We start from the raw sequence: 20,656 nt of genomic DNA on the forward strand, positions 1-20,656 counted from the left end.
TGCTTGTGTTCAGCTGTAATTTTCTCCTCACCCATTTAGTGTACCCACATAAGTTATATATTGTTTTTTTCAGGACAAGATGGGCTTTCTTCAGATACCATTATTTTGATCGTATCATCTTATTTACTATAAAAAAATTAAAAAAACATGGTGAAAAATTGAAAAAAAACCACATTTTATGACTTTTATTTGAAAAATCTTTTACTCACCTAAAAAAGCAAGTAAAAAAACTAGCTAAATAGATTCTACTACTTGTCCTGAGTTTAGAAATACCCAATGTTTTTATGTTTTTTTGCTGTTTTTTGTAAGTTATAGGGCAATAAGTACAAGCAGCGTTTTATGATTTCCAAATCTTTTTTAACAAATCTGGTCAGTCTGCCTCCATCTCCTCTTTGGAACATCTTTGAAGCCGGTTAACTCAATTTAACCCATTCAAACCATATATTTTTGAAAACTAGACACCCCAGGGTATTCCAAATGCTGTTATTTTAACCCTTTCCATGCACCAATTATACAACTACACTTTGTCAAACTTTGTAATAGTAATTTTTTTTCTTTTTTTTCCCACACAAATTGTACTTTAGTTATAGATATACAGGTGCTGGTATATGTCACTGTCAAACAACACCCCAATATGTGTTCAGCAACATCTCCTGAGTACAGCGATACCCCACATGCATGGGTTTGTCAGATTGTTTGGCTGGTAAAAGGCTACTTTTGGGGCATGCGTAATTCAGGTGGTCATTTGGTCATTGTGCCTCCCTCTCCTCTTTGGAATATCTTTGAAGCCGGTTAACTCAATTTAACCCATTCAAACCATATATTTTTGAAAACTAGACACCCCAGGGTATTCCAAATGCTGTTATTTTAACCCTTTCCATGCACCAATTATAGAACTACACTTTGCCAAACTTTGTAATAGTAATTTTTTTTTCACACAAATTGTACTTTAGTTATAGATATACAGGTCCTGGTATATGCCACTGTCAAACAACACCCCAATGTGTGTTCAGGAACATCTCCTGAGTGCAGTGATACCCGACATGCATGGGTTTGTCGGGTTGTTTCAGATTTAAAATGCCACATTTGGGAAGTGCGCTTTTTTTCTCCATTTTGGTCAGTCTGTACCTATGCCCTATCTTTGAGCTAGGCCACTCCAATTTACCCCATCAGCCATTTTTTTTATATATTAGACATATATTAGACACCCCTTGGGTATTTGAAGTGCTTTTTTTTTAACTCTTTGTTGAGATTTTTGAGAAATTTTAGCACTTGCTCAAAATAATAAACTTTATTTTTTAATTTTATTTTATTTTTTTAATACTTTTTTTATATTTTTTTTTACACATTTTTCTGGTACTGGATGGTTCATCTAGTGACATCACTGCATAATAATTTTTAAATGTTAGCACATTTTTTTTTTATTTTTTTTTCCATTTTTTATTTATTTTTATTTTTTTTGAATATTTTACTAATCACATAGTGATTAGAAAGCTGGGCTCCATTGACTTGCATGGTTGAATGCAGTACCTGTATTCAACCAGCAAGTGGAGCCAGTTCTCTAGAGGGTCTGGAGACCCTCTAGCGAACTTTTTCGTCTTTATTGTTTTATTTCCCGGGCCGCCGCCATCTTGCTTGATGGCGAAGATCACCGGCAGCGGCGGCTGTGACCGCTCTCCGGAGCGGTCACAGCCCACCCAGAGGTAAGTGTTTGGTGTCGCTGGATGCCTCCTGATCGAGGCATTCCAGCGACACCATTTAAGTTTAGGAGGCGATCGTTGATCGCCTCCTAAACACTTTTAAAACGGGCGTCCGCCGCCATACAATGTATGGCGGCTGTTGACGCCTCCGGGAGGGGCCAGACATGGCCCCCGATGCCGATCTCGGCCTTGCTGAATGCCTCGACATCGAGGCATTACAGTAACGCCATTTAAGCGAAGAAAGTGATCGTTGATCACTTTCTAAGCTTATTTTACTTTTTGACGGTTCAGGACCGTCAAAGGTCATTTAGTGACCTTCATCTCATGACGGTCCTGAACCGGCAAAGGTCGCGAAGGGGTTAATACATATTGCTTATTTTATCTTGGAAACACTTGTATGTGGTTACCACTGGCATAACAGAGGCCCCTGCAGCCCTCATAGTGGAGATCCCCCTAACACCAGTGTCACCAAACCCATCCCCTCAGACTGAGCATACCACACCATGAGCTATAAACAGGGCCGGCCCTACCATGGAGCAGAGTGGGGCAATTGCCCCAGTGCCGGATTGTAATGCTGAGCGACGGAAAATGACGTCATTTCCGGCGCTCAGCAGTAAAGCAGCGTGCACCGTGGCAGAGCAGGGAGTCTCGCTGCAGGACTGCTGAAAGGTAAGTGTGTGATGGTAGCCGACTTAACAAGGATTAATGTGTATTTTGTATTTTCAAACTGATGTTCCTTCTTTGTATAATCCCTTTATGTTTATTGGTGCTGCTTCCTGTCTGCAATACCATTATCTTGAGGTGATGGTATTGATCCTTTGTTGTGGTGTGAACTATTGTATTGTATTAATTAAATTAATTAAGAGTTAATTTCTTTATGTTAACTTTCCTTTTGTATACAAAGTACTTGGTTGTTTGTAGTGTTTTACCCACCCCTTGTTTTCCTATATAACCTTGTATGCCTTGCAATAAACAGAGAAGTCTTCCCCAAGAGTTTGGTGTGCGTCCATTTCTTGGGAGGGTTGCGGCAGAGTCTTCGGATCTGTCAGCATTGAGCTTAACACTTGGCAGCCTCTGTAAGGGCTGTACTTGGAGGCAGAAGGATCAATACATGCCTTCCTATCCAGTGGCTAAAGGACTCGATGCCTACCCCAGCTCAGGTCAAACCTGCTACCGTCTACTGACCCTTCAGCCTCGATCCAAAAGTTTCTACTGAGACCAGCATCCTGGGGGAGATATAGTCACCGACTTGACCCCGGTCTCAGCAATGCTCCTTTCTGGATGATACATCCTGAGGGGAGAGGCTGCTCCAGGTATCCGTATCCTCACAAAGTGCAAAGGGGGGGGGTAGGGTAGATAATAGTGAGGGAGGGAGAGGAAGGGTAGATAATAACCCCTGGCGTTGGCGGGGGTGGGGGGTCGGCATTTTAAACTTCGCCCCAGGCGGCATTATGTCTTGGGCCGGCCCTGGCTATAAAGCAATGTAAACATGCAAGACTTAAACCAGCCTGTACTCTGTAGTCCGGTTGGTGTAGACTAGTGTTTAATAATTAAGTGGAGGGATCTTCCATCACCTTTACCTCACCATAACTTTTGTTATGTGAGATTTTCCTACTGCTCCAAGCCTCAGACAATTAGTCAGTATCACAACTTCATGCTGATGAGTGCTTTCCATGAGCAGTGATCTGGCTTCTTGAATTCAGACCCAGTCTTTGTTTAAAGTCTGTCTAGTACAGTTGGCATTTGCTCCAAGGCGTCCATGTCTAAAGTGGATTTAGAGGCAAAAGGTGATCCTTGGGGCAAGAAAACCTTACAGTTGTGGCAGCACTACGAGATTTCTGAGGAAAAACAAGTCTTCTGGTTTGTCTGGTTGGTGTAGACTAGTGTTCAAACATGCCTCTGCTACATCATCAGTGATCAGTCACTGTCAAAGTATGTTGTGGGACATAACAATATTAACAAGGCAGATACAAGTCACGTTGGACAAGATAGGTTTTGGAAACGGTGGGGCATATGTAGTTACTGTGTGAGTACACATCATGTTACAATGGTTGTTATAATATATATATATATATATATATATATATATATATTTTTTTTTTTTTCATTTATAGAAGTTGGCTTAATTTGGATCTTGGCATAATATTTTGTTTTATTTTAAGGATGTGCTCCTATATTAGCCAAAATATTTTCTTACTAAATTAAGAAAAGCAACATTTTATGTTTCCTCCTCCATGATTAATGAGTCGCATCTATCCTTGTGTACATTTACGCATCTATTCCCTTGCTGTATTCCTTATTTTCCAAGTGCTTGCATGCTGTATACATTTGGGAACTACAAGTTTATGTCCCCATCTTTTTATTGAAGAATACCATCAATGGGGAGACCAGGTTCGGCAACTGTGGCACTAGATCATATTTAATTTAAGCTACTTATGATTCACAATTTTTAAGCACGTTTGTCTACACTCTCTTCTTAGCAAGTGACAATTGTATAGTATATCAATACAGATGACTTTGTGTCTCTTCTGGAACTGTCAATCACTACATACAATTAATACTTTGTGTAAAATACCATGTCCAGAGGCAGATTGTGATTACCGCTATATGTTCTCAACTGCACATATAGTAATATGCTTCAAATCTAACTGTTTTATAGGCTTCCATTTTTCACATTTCAATCTCTCTCCACCTAATGTATCGGTTTGTCTTAGTCTGTAAATTCTAGTCTTGTCATACCCTTGAATATATGTATTGTAAGAAGGGCTGCATAAATTGTTGGTGCTATTTAAATAAAAAAATATTATAAGTTATAATAATTAATAATAATAATAATCAGAGAGGCGCATTTTTTGTTCTTATAACACTTATTCTGTTTTTAAAAATATTAGTTTATATTTTCATAATCTCCTCCACCCTGCCTTTCAATGATGCTCTTACGTTAGTATCGCTATGTAACCAAAGTAAACATCATTTGCACTAAATCTACTTTTTTTTTTTAAACATATTGTTGTCTTTTTGGAACAGTTACATATAACAACATATGTTCAACATATGTTCTTTCCTATTTGTCATGTAAAAGATTCAAAATGTAAAATATTTAACCAATGTGTTTATTTTTAAAATAAATGTAATTAAGCAAGAATAATTGCATGAAAGTTGCCAGTTGTAAACTTGCAGGATTAGGACAAATTTATGAAATTCAATTTACATTTGCAAAAAAAAAAAATCACACTTAATTTGCATACGTTGTAGTAGTATTAGCCTTGCGCACAAGTACCAATATAATTTTAGACATTTTTTTTGTTTTGTTTTTGACACATTTTTTTTTGGACGGCGGATTCCATTTCTGGCCCTTTTGGGTGAGGTCCACAGAACCTCTTTCTTTCCTCATCTTTGCATCTTTGCTCTTTTGGTTAAGATTTTTAAACATATTACCAATAAGTTTAGTTTTAGAAATTTCAGTGGGTTTTGTACAAAATAGAATAAGCCCTGAAAGGATGAAATTCCAGGAAGGGTACCATGACTGCGGAAGGATGCGGCACACCAGGATGTCTCTAGGGGTTCATTTGGGATGGAGTCAAGTCTAGGTCAGTAGGTGGTAGCATTGCAATTGGTAGGATTAGGTCAGTCTCCCTCTCTACCCAAAATAATAAATTCCCTCTCTCAACCTCTCTCAGTTATTCCATCTCACACTCTCTCACAACCTCAGTCACACTCTCTCATGCTCTTTCTCAATGTTATGCTACCTTCTCTGTCATGCCTCAGTGTATCTTTTCCTGCAGTTCTTCTTTTTCTTCTCTTGCTTCTTCTTCTTCTTCTGTCTACTTTGTCCGCTTCTCCCTATGTCTTCTTTCTTTGACCTCATCTCTGTGAACCTGGCCTCCCGGTGCACTCTCTACAAAAGGAGAGACCAGAAGTGTATTTAGTTTAGCTAAACGTTGTTCCCCTTTAAATGTTGGCGGGGTTTTGTTAGTGATATTCACTAAGGATAAACTTTCTGGCTACTCAGTTTCAGTTTTCCTTAAAGTTGTGATATTTTGTCATCATTTGGCCCTGGGACAAATGCTTCCAGACTGCCCCCATGATATATTGAGTTCCAAGCAAAACTTCCAAACCACTTATCATGTACTAATAATTATAAATAAAGCCTCTGAATTAAGTAAACACATACACTGAAGTTTTTGAATGTCAATAGAGCAAAAACATATTTTGTATGAAAGTGAATTCAAAGCACATCAAAAGACTAGGATACACTTCCTGGTTACTCAGTTTCATTAAAATGTAACCTCCACAAGAACATTTTCCCCACACTGTTGCGTCCACAATAACCTGGTGAGAATAAGACACCAAATTTCCATTATATTAACATTCTAATTGTCATACAGTATGCCAGCTGGAAAATAATATAATTGAAAAATTGCCATATCCAATTACATAAATATTTACTTGGAAGAATAACATATCTAGCATTTTTTTATTGTATTATAATTACTGTTTGTACTTTACATCTACTGCAGGACAATGTACTTTATTGGATCAAGTAACAGCAAGAGTTAGTTATATCCTTAGGGTTCACTTGCGTAAGGGAGAATTTCCTCTCTTCACTATTTATTATGAATGGCCAACACTGACAAGTTTTTTCCAGCAAGACGGGCTGAGGTGGCCCTGCATAATGTATAGTTGAATGGGTGAAGATATTATATATCATGAAGGGCCATCCAATCTCATTCCTACAGTAGTATGATTAGCCCTTCATAACAGTGAAGAGGACAAGTCTATTCAGTAAACTGTGCTTGCGAGTTGCTAAAAATGAGTTTGTAGCGGCAGACAAAAGACCATCTTACAAAAGCCAACTAGTATTAGCACTCATAGTACAAGGACATTCAGAGTAGTATACCCCCAGGTTTTTTTTTTAAATTTCCCCCCATCACCCCGTGCACATGATGGGGGAACCTCTTTTTCTTTTTATATATTTTTTTTACATTTTTTATTATAATAGGGCAGGGGCGTCAAACATGCGGCCCGCGGGCAACCGATCTTACGCGGGCCGCACCTCGACCCCTGCTACAACAAGAGCCCTGCTACTTACCAGTGGGAGGGTCTTTTGTAGTGCACAGAGGAAGCGGAACCCAGCAGAGTTCACGTGACATCACATGACTCTGCTCCAGTCCTGCTTCCTCTGTACAGTACCAGAGAACGCAGAGGTAGGCCGTGCCCCCTGCTGAAGTCTGTGAGCGGCATAGAGGGAGCTGCAGTGCAGGTAAGGGGGTGGGGAGGGTGTTTGAATGAGTATGCGTGATTGAGGGAATGAATCTGTGAATGAATGAGTATATGAATGAATGAGTGTGTGTGTGATAGCATGGATGTGTAAGTGCTGGAACCTAGGCATGATGGGACTGTGATTGCTGTTAGCAATCACACTCCTTTCATGCCAAGTCAGCCAGTACATGCTGAAACCTAGCTATCTGCCCCCCTTGTGTATTGATGCTGCCAGCAGTATGAGGTCTGCACATCACTTACAGCCACCCTGTAGGCTGACTTGGCATGATAGGAGTGTGATTGATAACAGCAATATTGCTAATTTTTTTTGTCCAATTATGGTGTGTTACCTACTTTTATTAAAAATGTGAGTTTGTATTATTATTTTTAAAGGTGGGGGGTCATTTTCGGTTTTGGCTAAGTGAACCGTGAATGTTTTGGTCCAGAATTTTCATTTTGGTGGATCCCTAGAATAAATAGAACTATTTCATTTTTAATTATCCTGAATCCTGAATTTGTATTCACAAAACTTTCTAGGTCCAGAAATCAGTCAGAGGAAAAGTAAAGGCTTTGTGTTATTTACTTTATTTTAATCTGCATATTTTATTAAAGGCCATATTTTCTCACAGTGAAAAATGAGTGCGGCCCGCGCACGTATACAATTCTGATGAAGTGGCCCACTGCAGAAAAAACTTGGATGCCCCTGTAATAGGGGTTATTTTGCAAGTTTCAGATGAACACATGCAAATTCACATTGAATGTTTGACACAGTAGCGTACCTAGCGGGGGGCGGTCCGCACCGGGTGCCGCTCATAAGGGGGTGCCAACTTTCCGGCACCCCTCCAGAGACGGACAGTAATGTCTGCCGCTGGAGGAGCAGGCTCGCAAGGGAGCGGTATCGGAGGTCTTTAACAGACCTCTGGCTCCCTTGAGTGATATTATATCCGGGTTCAACCCTTGGACTCGGCTTAAAATCACTCAAGGGAGCCGGAGGTCTCTTAAAGACCTCCGATATCGCTCCCTTGCGATCCGCGCGGCAACACCCGCAACAGCGGGTTTGTTGTCAGATCCCGGCGCACAACACTGAAGCCGCGCCCACTGAACTGGAAGAAGACAGAAGAACTGAAGAAGAGGAGCGAAGAGGAGGAAAAGAAGCTGTAAGGAGAAAAGAGGAAAGGTAGGAAAGCATTCAGTGAGTGAGAGTGGATAAGTATATGTGTGGATTGGTATGTGTGGATTGGTATGTGTGGATTAGTATATGTGGATTGGTATGTGTGGATTAGTATGTGTGGATTGGTATATGTGTGGATTGGTATATGTGTGGATTGGTATGTGTGTGGATTGGTATGTGTGGATTGGTATATGTGTGGATTGGTGTATGTGTGGATTGGTGTATGTGTGGATTGGTGTATGTGTGGATTAGTATATGTGTGGATTGGTATGTGTGGATTGATATATGTGTGGATTGGTATGTGTGGATTGGTATATATGTGGATTGGTATGTGTGGATTGGTATGTGTGTGGATTGGTATGTGTGCATTAGTATATGTGTGGATTGGTATATGTGTGGATTGGTATATGTCTGGATTTGTATATGTCTGGATTGGTGTATGTGTGGATTGGTATGTGTGTGGATTGGTGTATGTGTGGATTGGTATGTGTGTGGATTGGTATGTGTGTGGATTGGTATGTGTGTGGATTGGTATATGTGTGGATTGGTATGTGTGTGGATTGGTATGTGTGTGGATTGGTATGTGTGTGGATTGGTATGCGTGTGGATTGGTATGTGTGGATTAGTATGTGTGGATTGGTATATGTGTGGATTGGTATATGTGTGGATTGGTATATGTGTGGATTGGTATATGTGTGGATTGGTATATGTGTGGATTGGTATATGTGGATTGGTATGTGTGGATTGGTGTATGTCTGGATTGGTGTGTGTGTGGATTGGTATGTGTGTGGATTGGTATGTGTGTGGATTGGTATGTGTGTGGATTGGTATATGTGTGGATTGGTATATGTGTGGATTGGTAAGTGTGTGAGAGCGATGGGTGTTATGCTGTACCATTTCCGATGTATTTTTGATTATATAATTATGCTCTAGTACATCATAACTCCCATCACTCTATACTGTTCCATACAGTGGCAGAGCTGGGAGACAGAGGCCTTGCACCCCCACCGCAGGACTCCTGAAAGGTAAGTGAACTTCAAAGGGGGAGAGGGTAGATAGTTAGGAGGGGGTAGATAGGGAGAAGGGAGTGAGACGGGGGGATAAGGGGTAGATAGGGAGAAGGGAGTGAGAAGGGGTAGGTAGGACAAAAGGGAGTGAGAAGGGGTAGATAGGGCAATCATACTCCTATCATGCCAAGTCTGCGAGTACATCCTGGAATCTGGGTATGCCTGGGCATGATAGGAATGTGATTGCTGTTAACAATCATATATATATTTAATTTATATTTTATTTAATTGTTTTGTCCTATTTTGGTGTGTTACTTACTTTAAATAAAAGTGTTAGATTTTTTTTTTATGGTGTGTGGGGGGGTCATATTCGGTTTCGGCCAAGTAAATGCTGCATTTTCGGTTTCAGTCCAGAATTCGTTTCGGTGCATCCCTACTACTAATGAAGTGGTAGGCCTACACCACATCAATGTTTGGCTTAGTATATAGTAATAGGAGATATGATGCACTATTGTCAATGTCTGGCTCAATGTATAGTGATAGGGATTACGCTGTACCACCGTCAATGTGTGCCTCAGTATATAGTGATAGGTGTTATGTTGTACCACCGTCATTGTCTGCCTCAGTATATAGTGGTAGGTGTTATGCTGTACAACCGTCAATGTCTGCCTCAGTATATAGTGATAGGTGTTATGCTGTACCACCGTCAATTTCTGCCTCAGTATATAGTGATAAGTGTCATGCTGTACCACCGTCAATGTCTGCCTAGGTATATAATGATAACAGTAAGTGTTATGCTGTACCACCTTCAGTGTCTGCGCGGGTATATAACGGTAGAAGCTATGCAGTTTTAAAGTGTGTGTGTGGGGGTGCCACATACAGGATCCGCCCCAGGTGCCAAATACTCTAGGTACGCCCCTGGTTTGACATAATATTTGTATAGAAAAAAGGTTAGTTACATGAGACCTTGTCACTGCTTATTGGCTATTCTATACCTTCAAGCAATAACAGCTTTTAAGCTTTGCATCACACGTTCTGGCTTACATGCTCAAAAACCACAGTCTCCTAAACACTTCTAAAGTCTCCAATGCAGCTTGAGGCATGGAAACCAATCAAAAAAACATGCCATCCTTAATTCAGAATTGTTGCACTACTTATCCATCACTTCTATTTCAATTTTGATTAAGAAATTAAAACATGGAAATGAGGTATCTATCGTTTCTTTTGACATGACCTGGAGGTGATATCTTGGTTAAATGAAATTTAATATATATATATTACATAAAGTTATTGTACTGGCTGCCTGGGCATGATATGAGTGTGATTGATGTTAGCTGCTAGCAATTGTTAGCAATTGCACTCCTATCATGCTCAGGCAGCCAGTACATGCACATCACTTTCAGCCTCCCTGTGCCCCCCTCCCTGTGCCCCCTATACACAGATCACTGCTAAGACACACACACATTCATTTACTCTCCCACCTTACCTGAACTGCAGATCTTCTGCTGCAGCTCGCAGACTTCCGTGGGGGCCGCTGTTTCCCCTCTGCGTTGCTCGAGCAGGAACTGAGCGGAGTCATGTGATGCGATGTGCATTAACGTGACTCCACTGGGTTCCTGTGTCGCCGTGACGGATCAAGAGACGCTGCTGAGCAAAACAGGTAAGCGGCAGGTCCCTTTTCCGGTCCCCATTTTAGTAAAAAAAATAAAATAAAAACATCTACCACCACTGTATAAGACGCACCCAATTTTTAGACCCAAGGTGCGTCTTATACATGGGGAAATACAGTATATAAAAATTGAATTTGTCTTTTGATTTGACTTTATCTCAATGTAAAATACTGATCTGACACATTTGAACGACTCCAACATTTACAGTTTTGCATTCCAATCTGCAGTGAGGGCAATGTGTCAGAGGCAGAACCATTAAATCCTCTTAGTACCAACACTGCAATGTTGGCATCTGGCATCGGTCGGTATCTGGTCTCAGGTCATTAGTCCAATAATTTTAATTGGCATTGGAGATTTAAATGCCCAAACTAGCTAAAGATTTTCTTTGAACATTAATCTACTTTAAAGTAAGTATATATAGATCATTCCAGCTTTTAAAGCTTTTCTGCATTACAATAAAATATAAAAAAACAACATCCTGAGCTCTGGTGATCTGTAGCCATATGGAGGACCAAGTGTAATGAGCTCTTTGCTTGACTCTCCCAGAAATGAAGCAGAAAGTAATCTTGCGTGTAGTCTGGCATCTCAACAGGAAGCTTATTAGTGTCTTTGCCGAGTCACATCATATAGAAATGTGAAAATAAGAGACAGGAAAGACCCGATAACTAGAATGCCATGTTTGTAATTATCAGACGTATCCTGGAGTGTATAACACAATACGGTCTATGAAATGCTCTATGGGGGTAGTGTGCAGAAGCTAACAAACTTGCCATGGTGTTGACCCTCTTTTGTGACACTCTTTAGACTTAATAATAACAGCTGGTCAGTGAATTGTTAGTCAGAAATTTAACAAGCACGAAACAGCAAGATGCACCTGCCAATAAATTTGAAAGGAAGAAAGATGCACACAAAATTCATTTTTTTTGAAGTGGCAGTCAGAGGACTGTTAAATTGTTCTCTCAAGTGGTATTAACAGTTACTGGGTGCAGTGAATTAGTGTAAAAACAGCTCTGTTTTATGTGACGCCTATATAACATTCATTCTTTTTCTACACATTGACAAAATGGCGTAAAACTAAACAAAGGCACAACATAGGATTAGTGCAATTGGCAGTTATATGTAACATGCACATTTACTTTGTTGACCAGGGCACATATAAACCAGTGAGTTACACAAAATACATCTATGAGCATTACAACAGGTAGAGCGGGTGCACTGCACCAAAGTGCTCGCTTAGCAAGGGCACACTTCAGGTCCCGCCACCCCTCCAAGGGCACAGGAGAGGGGGAGGTCTTGAGAGGGCCGGTAGACAATACAGGAGCTGATGGGGACAATACAGAGTTTATTGTAATGTGATCTGATGGAAGGAAGATAATGTGGAAGCTGATGTTGTTTATATAGTAAAAGGAGACATGATATAGAAGTTGGAGCATGTGACATGGTGAAAGGAAAGAAAATACGAAGACTGTTGTGGATTGGACCTACACATCCGTGGAGCAGCAGATCGGATTAGAGTGAGTGTGTATTAGGGAAAAAGTGTGTGTGTTGGAATCTTAAGGTGTAAGTGTGAGCGAGTGTGTCTTAGCATTTGGTAAGTATATGGTGTTACAGTGAGTTTGTATGTTAATGTATGGTGTTGGTGTGTGTGGATGTTAGTGTGAGTTTACATGTAAGTATGCTTTAATCTTTGTGTAAGTGTGTGTATGCTACCTGTTGAGGTGGGCAACAAAGAAATCCTGCACCCTGGTGCCAGATAACCCTAGGCTCACCCTATGTCTCACTAAAGGTGATAAACCTGCATAATTTTTCTCATGGTTGCATGCCACAGTGAAGCCAGATTCCTGATTACTTTTTAGTAGGGGGGTGTTTTGACTCCCACATCATCTTTAATAGATAAAGAAGGAGGTTCATATGAGGAAGACGAAAAAGATTGGGGACCCTGTGTTACTTTGTGACCTTACAATAGCACAGTACCAGCACCCTTTCTTCACAAGACCATGTAAGACACAATGCCTAGGGGTTTTAGATTAGATTAAATTAATTTAGTGACTGCACAGTGCTTGTGTTGTTGATTCATACGTATGTCACTCAGTCATATTTGTGGGTATTATGTAATGAGTTTAAACTTCACTCAGTGGAAGGGGTTCATAATAAACAAATCTGAACATGATAAAAAAAAATAAAAATCCCGGCGCAGTGGTAGAAAAATGTTTTTTTACTTCCTCTGTGGTCCAGTGATGTTCCACCAGGGTATTAAATAAGCATATGGTTCGCTAGGCATTATATCCATGTTAATAGGGCATTATTTGTTCCTGAACGACAAGGTCATGAGTTGAGAGTAATAAGTGAACCATAGTAAGCAAAATTATGGCATTGATTTCACATCTTGCAGGTGGAATTTTTCTGTATTAAAGGAGCAAGAAAATAGATATAACAAAGCAGATAGGTATATTTGTTGAATGTGGAAAATGTGCTCAACAGTGAATTTTAGAAGATTCTGGGGTCCCATATAGCCGTATTGTTCCCCTGAATAAAACACTAACAATGGTGTATTGCAAAGAATGGTACAGAACAGAATGACACACACTGATGCTCATCATTCAGCGTTATTGTCAGCTATGTATGTATGACCTTCAATAAACACTAAAAAGCCTTTAGTGATAATCTCTTAGAACCAACCTCTGTTTTCTAGAAGATTATTATTTGATGAAATGTGAACATGTGATCTCATAAATAAAACCTATTACGCTCCTTGCATGTTCCAAAACCCAGGAATTTAAGTAACCTCTTTCTCACCAACCATGTCAGATTATAAATCTTTTTTGTATGATTCTTTTATTATTTTTTATATAGTGTACGCATAATATTATTTATTGTCCATTTTAATGTTATTGTTAATTGTTATATCCTGTCTATCCTTTGTACAGTGGTGCTATATAAAACAATAAATAATAATAATAAATCTAAGGTACATTTTACATTTGGCTTGATATAGTTTTATACTTGACAGAGCATTGTCTCATCCATTGTGTCACCCTTTTAAAATATCATACTAGAATTTCTAGCATCATATTGTAAAAACTCCAGAAACAAATATATTTTGTTAGTGTTACATGTTCAGAAACAACGTGTGTTCCAATCTTTAACTAACACCTCAAGAAACCTTATTTGATGTTCTTATTTTTGTAATTTTTTAAAAATATTGTAAGCTTTGTATGACATATGCTAGCCTAAAGAAATTAAATCCATTTTATTACAGACATTTTTACTGTAACACATTGTACTTTATTTTTTAGACTGCCTCAGTGCCCTCGGCAATGTGCCTCAGTATGTCAACCTATATCAGTGATGTAACAATTTCTTTTGAAGCCTTGTAGCTAGCTACCTAGAATGTTATGACATACTATGAATTCCAACAACAGCCTGTTTTAAAAGAAATCATTAATATAAATGTAAAAAAAGTAATTTTTTTCATCTACAAAAACCAAAAAGTTTTTTTTATCACTTTTAGTAGAAAAAATCCTGCATTCATTTATCACTGTATCTAGGTTTCACAATATAAAGGGTCCCAGTTTATCGGTAACCAGTTTCGGTATATACCATATTTGCTTGATTATAAGACGACCCTTATTATAAGAAGACCCGCCCAAAATTTTTATATTAATTTAGGGAAAAAAGAAAGCCTGAATATAAGACTACCCTATAGTAGGGGTATGTATATACAGTATATATGTGTGAAGAAACAATATAAAGTGAAAAATACAAACACTGGATTAAGAAAAATATATGTAATGTATTTATTAATTAAACAAATTAAATATAAGAAGATAGCAAAAAGACAAACAACTTCTCCAAGATGTTTTTGGACAACCTACCTCAATAAAACTGTGTGCAAGTGTACCTAGAAGAACTGATGCTGTTTTGAAGGTGGTCAAAACAAATATTGATTTGATTTAGATTTTACTTCTATTCAATCACTTTTGTTTAATGATAAAAATAAAACATTAACATGTCTATGTTTAAAACATTCTTCCTTTATATACAGTATATTCTATACATATCAAATCTTTATTAACTACCAAGGCAGGGGTAAGATGTCCACCCAACACATCCTTTTGAGTGCCCTAGGGTAGATAGTTAAATCTCATCTACATACAGTAGTTGTTCTTGTGCACTTTGGGCTTACTCTTTTTTCTGATTCTTTCATCATCTACTCTATAGCAAGATATTTTTTAGTAAACTTGATAACTCGGGGGAACATGAATACATCCTCAGATCTCATGAGTTACTGAGCAGCAAGGAGAAAGGTTTATTTCGTTCATTTTAGAACATAAATTTATGATAAGAGTTTTGGATGAGTCACGCTCTTCTGGTTTTGAGGCAGAATAGAGAACAAAATTCAGCTTCTGCTTCACTTTGCACAGCACTACCATTTTTCATGCGCCTGAAATAACGAGGCATTATTCAATCTCTCTCTTGGCACAGTTGGAAAAAAAACCTATAAAAATAAGTATAAATATAGTTAGTGGCAGAAAGAAGAAAGGGTAGATGTAAACTATTCACATGGTATTCCTCTACTGTGTGTATACCCAAACATTGTTTTCATCAAGCTGTCTGACCAATGTGCCCAAGGGTGGAATAATATTTGACATAAATTATTTATGTTGATTTACTGAATATAAGTGATACCTTCAAGAGCGCTTCACTGCACGGGATCAATTATGAAAAGCCACTGGTACTATGGGCAGCATAGAATTAAAAAAGGAGGAGGGTCATAGTTATTAGAAAACTTCAATGCACACATTTACACTCATAGCCTCTTTGGATACTTTCATAAATAAATATTCAAGTGACAAATGTGAATGAATCTATAAACTTCATAAATTGTTGAGTCCCAGAGTATTTCTTTGGGGGCAGATTTACCTTTGGATTTATTTGTATGAGGACTAAGGATTTTAATAGATGTAGGAATCGTATGTGTTGTTTGGTTAACCCTTGGTTGCCCACTATTACTTCAGCAATGTACGTATTTATATAACAATATCATATCCCTTCTAAGCCACCATTTCTCTAATGTGTACACATTTAACTTTTCTAGCCTTTCTTTATAACTAAAACTTTCCATTCCCCTTATTAGTTTTGTGGCCCTCCTCTGAACTTTCTCTTGTTCCATGATGTACTTTTTAAGAAAAGGCGCCTAGAATTGAACTACATATACAAGGTGGGGTCTTACAATGGACCTTTAAAGAGGCAGAATAATATCTTCCTCCCATGAGTCAATACTCCTCTTAATAATGCCAAAATGCATAATTATACATTTGTCTACATTGAATCTCATTTGCCATTTATCAGCCCAGTTACCCAATTTATCCAAATCCTCTTGCAGTGAAGACACATCTAGTTCAGCCTTTATTACCCTACTTAATTTTGTGTCATCGGCAAACACTGAAACCCTATGCCCACTGGGAGATCATTAATAAAGAAATTAAAAAGAAGCAGACCAAAGTCAGATCTCTGAGGTACTCCACTTACATCTGTCTAGGAACTTCCCATTTACTACCACTCTTGGCAAAAGCTTGAGAAACACGCAAAGAGGTAAAGTCCTGGGTACTCCATAGGCATTCCCTAGAAACAAGGTTCATATGAGGAAGTACCTGTGGAATAAGGAATACAGAGATTTTTTACACATACTCATCCTTAAAAAAATATAATATAATGTGTATGTATTGATCGAATCCTACTATTTTCATATTTTAATATGGGATTATGATTTAATCATTTTAAAATTATTTTAATGCTGTTTTTAATTATTTAGTGGGAAAGTAAAGTGACCCCAATATCCAAGCATCCTTCTGTATTATTTTTATGATATGGGAATAGTTTGGCTTGATTTAGCTCTGGTTTAATACTCTGTTTGATTCCCAGTGTTACATGCAGTAGAGACGTAAAATTTCGAGAAATTTTGAAGCCACGGAAAAAACTTTTTTTTTGGGAAAAAAATTGACATTTTCAGAAAACTTGAAAAAAAAATGCAGCGTATTTTGTTACACTGGGAACATGAAATGGAGCGTATATAAAAGTATCATGCTTAAAATAAAAGCACAGCTTTTTCAGTAAATAATAAACAAAATTTGCTTTTTAAAACTTTATTTTTTGTTGCAAATGGAACAACAAGGTCTATGTATGTTAAGAACATTTCAACTATACTTGAGAACAGGTACCCCCCCAAATACAACAAAATAAATGAAGAAACCATTAACACAAAAAAAACAAAATATCTTTAATCCTCCTCAATGAAATGGACGCTTGATCAGATTTGCACCTTAGCACCAAGTGCAAATGAAAAAGTTAAGTAACTTTTCCTTTAAAAAAAGGTAAACTTTTTTTGTTGTGTTTAACCAAAAGTAGAAGCAATAGACACATACATACAATTTATTTTTAACTACTAAAACCTTTGTGTTTCAGTTACCCACACTACTCCATTAGCTTGTAAACTCATGAGCGGGGCCGTCATAAGCACTCCATTTGTGCTAGGAACTTTGTATAAAGTACCATTAGCATACCTGGAAACTCTCCGGTCTTGACACTCCTCGCTCACCGACGTCAGCGGGACCTCCCACTGACATCACGGGACTGCCCGCTGACGTCAGTGGGCAGTCCTGGCTGCGTACCACAAGGGAAGGCTCCGGATAGCCGTAACCCAGAAGTTTCCAGGAATGACCATAAGGCTAGAGGTCATGCTCACAGGCAAGGTTTGGAACTTGTTATGTGTCTGTATGTATTAATGTGTATTTGTTATATTTGCGTTAACTGTCCTAATTAAATTGTACAGTGCTGTATAATTTGTTGGTGCTTACAAAATAAAAGGTTATTATAATAATATTAAGTCTAATTTTGCTGCTTTGATTTTCCAAACATTTGTGAGCTTATAATTATACACTTAAATAATTTTATCTTGTAACCAAACTTGTAACAGATGCTAAGTGATGCAAATGATTGTTGTTTTAATTTCAAATTCCAGATTGAACTGACATTATCAAGGTGACCATTCCTTTAAAAATTTATAGTAATAAGCATGGATAAAAATCCATTGAAGGGAGAGGGATACCTACTAGTGTCCAAGATATTTTTAATGTTCATAGAAACCATGGTAACATGAACAAATGCCAGTTTTGGAAACTTGGGAAAATGAAAACAATTTTTAAACATTTCCCCTCATTAGTTGTGAATGAAAACAGAATTAATTAGATTACTGGTGGAAAAATGCAGTCAGACAGTAAGAAAACAGAAAACCTTGGCAGATGTTGAGTGTGGCAATGTTCAGTCACTAGGCAAGATATTAACGCCACATATGGCTCTATAATCATCAGACATAATCATACATGCAGTGCTCCATAAAACATTTTTTAGATTTTTATAATATTATATGATATTTTTTATCAACCCGTCTGGAATGGATCCCCTAGGATGCTAAAGTCATTTCCACAGACTAATGCAGGACACTTCCACTTTGTGTTGTCTTTTGAATTAATTGAATGAAAAATTATCCTTCTGTAATTTTCTTTTATTTATAAAAACACTTCTTGTCTTCTGAGCTGACATCTTAATTAACTATCAGTTTCTGTAGAACCAAAATATTATATCCCATTCTCTCTTGTGGGGAAAAAAAGGTTTTTAAATAAAATAGAAAATAAAACTTTTTTATTGAGCTTAAATTTACTAAGATAATACTGCAGGAAATTAGCAACTGTTTTTGCATACAGGTACCGAGTTCCCCCTTGGTGATGACCTTATAAACAGATAATACATTATCAATATCCTACATACTAACACAGAGTTGTAGAGTTGTGTCTTTGTCACATGAGCTGTGACATTGGTAATCCCAGCAACAACAAGATCAGGGTTTTGACTAATAAGGTCCTTGAGGACTTGTAAAGCTGCAGCCATCTATACTGGCAGCCAATAAAGAACACTTCACAAAATAGTTAACCCCATTGTGACCAATGGCATACCAGGTACATCATGACAAAATGTCCCTTTAGGACCTTTGAGATACCTTGTACAAGAGAGAGCCTTTGATAGCCTTTGATCACCGGTTTACCAGCAACTGCTATCCCTTCAGGGACAGGGTTGATAGCTTCTCCAGTACCACACAAGTGTGGGGACCAGTCATGACCCTCCCCTGCTACCTAATCTCTCAATGAGAGTGATTTGCAGCATTTTAGGGGAGAGTACTACAGAATGGGACTGGACTGAGGAACTCTTCCTTCCTTTTTGGCGACAATTCCAAGTATTAAAGCCACAAAGGAAGGAAAAGTTTCCTCTGCCTAGTCCCATTTTGTTTTACTCTCCAACAATTTGCATAGTGGAAACTATGTGTGAGATGAGTTGGAATAGAAGCATGAGTGAGCACTTGAACCTTATCCTTGTCTGTATGTAAGCCATATTTGTGTATAATATGTGCACAGAGTTCTAACTTAGTTTCTACAAAATACATTTGTGGAGATTTACTTTTTAGTCTGCAGCCTGATAATCTTCCATGTACCATCTCTGCATTTTCACAGGCTTTGGCAAACATTCGGCCATTCAGAAATTCCACATATATGATTACGGAATGGAATTTAAATTACATTTTGTGACAGATCAATTTTTAATACTTAACCCAATAAAAGGGATCTCCACAACCACTATGACATAGTGGGTATAACAGAGACATGGTTGGATGATAGCTATGACTGGGCGGTTAACATACAGGGTTATAGTCTATTCAGGAAGGATCGGAAAAAATGAAAAGGGGGAGGAGTTTGCCTTTATGTAAAGTCCAGCCTAAAGGCCACACTGCGGGAGAATATATGTGAGGGAAATGATAATGTGGAGTCATTATGGGTAGAAATATATGGAAAGAAAAATAATAAAATACTGATCGGGGTTTGCTATAAGCCACCAAATATAATGGAAGCAGCAGAAGATCAATTATTAAAGCACATAAACAAGGCAGCAAATCACAATGAGGTGGTTATTATGGGGGACTTTAACTATCCCGACATAAACTGGGAAACAGAGACCTGTGAATCTCATAAAGGAAACCGGTTTCTGACTATAAGTAAGGATAATTATCTGTCCCAAATGGTACAGGACCCGACCAGAGGGGGCGCCCTACTGACTTAATATTAACCAACAGACCTGACAGAGTAACTAATGTGCAGGTCAGGGGGCATCTAGGAAATAGTGATCACAATATGATACATTATAACTTGTCCTTCAATAAGGGAACTCTTAGAGGAGCCACAAGAACCATGAACTTTAGGAAGGCAAAGTTTGATCAACTAAGAGAAGCCCTTAACACTGTAAATTGGGAAAATGTCCTCAAAAACAAGAGTACAGACACTCAATGGGAGATTTTTAAGGATATCTTAAATTCTCACTGTGAAAGGTACATACCGTATGGGAATAAAAGAGTCAGGAACAAGAGAAAACCAATGTGGATAAATAAAAATGTAAAGGGGGTAATAAATGGCAAAAAAAGGCATTTAAGCTACTAAAACAGGAAGGCAGTGAGGAAGCACTAAAAAGCTATCGGGAAAAAAATAAAATATGTAAAAATCAGATAAAAGCAGCAAAAGTGGAGACAGAAAGACTCATTGCCAAAGAGAGTAAAACAAACCCCAAAATGTTCTTTACCTATATAAATAGTAAAAAGGTTAAAAATGAAAGCGTTGGCCCCTTAAAAAGTAATGAGGGAGAAGTTATAGACGGGGATCAGGAAAAAGCTAATCTATTAAATATATTCTTCTCTGCTGTATTCACAGAGGAAAATGAAATGCCAGGTAATATACAGCAGGATAA

Source organism: Sceloporus occidentalis, unplaced genomic scaffold (assembly GCF_023333645.1).
Source record: "Sceloporus occidentalis isolate IW3139 unplaced genomic scaffold, rSceOcc1.0.p SCAF_181, whole genome shotgun sequence".
Classification (NCBI taxonomy): Eukaryota; Metazoa; Chordata; class Lepidosauria; order Squamata; family Phrynosomatidae; genus Sceloporus; species Sceloporus occidentalis.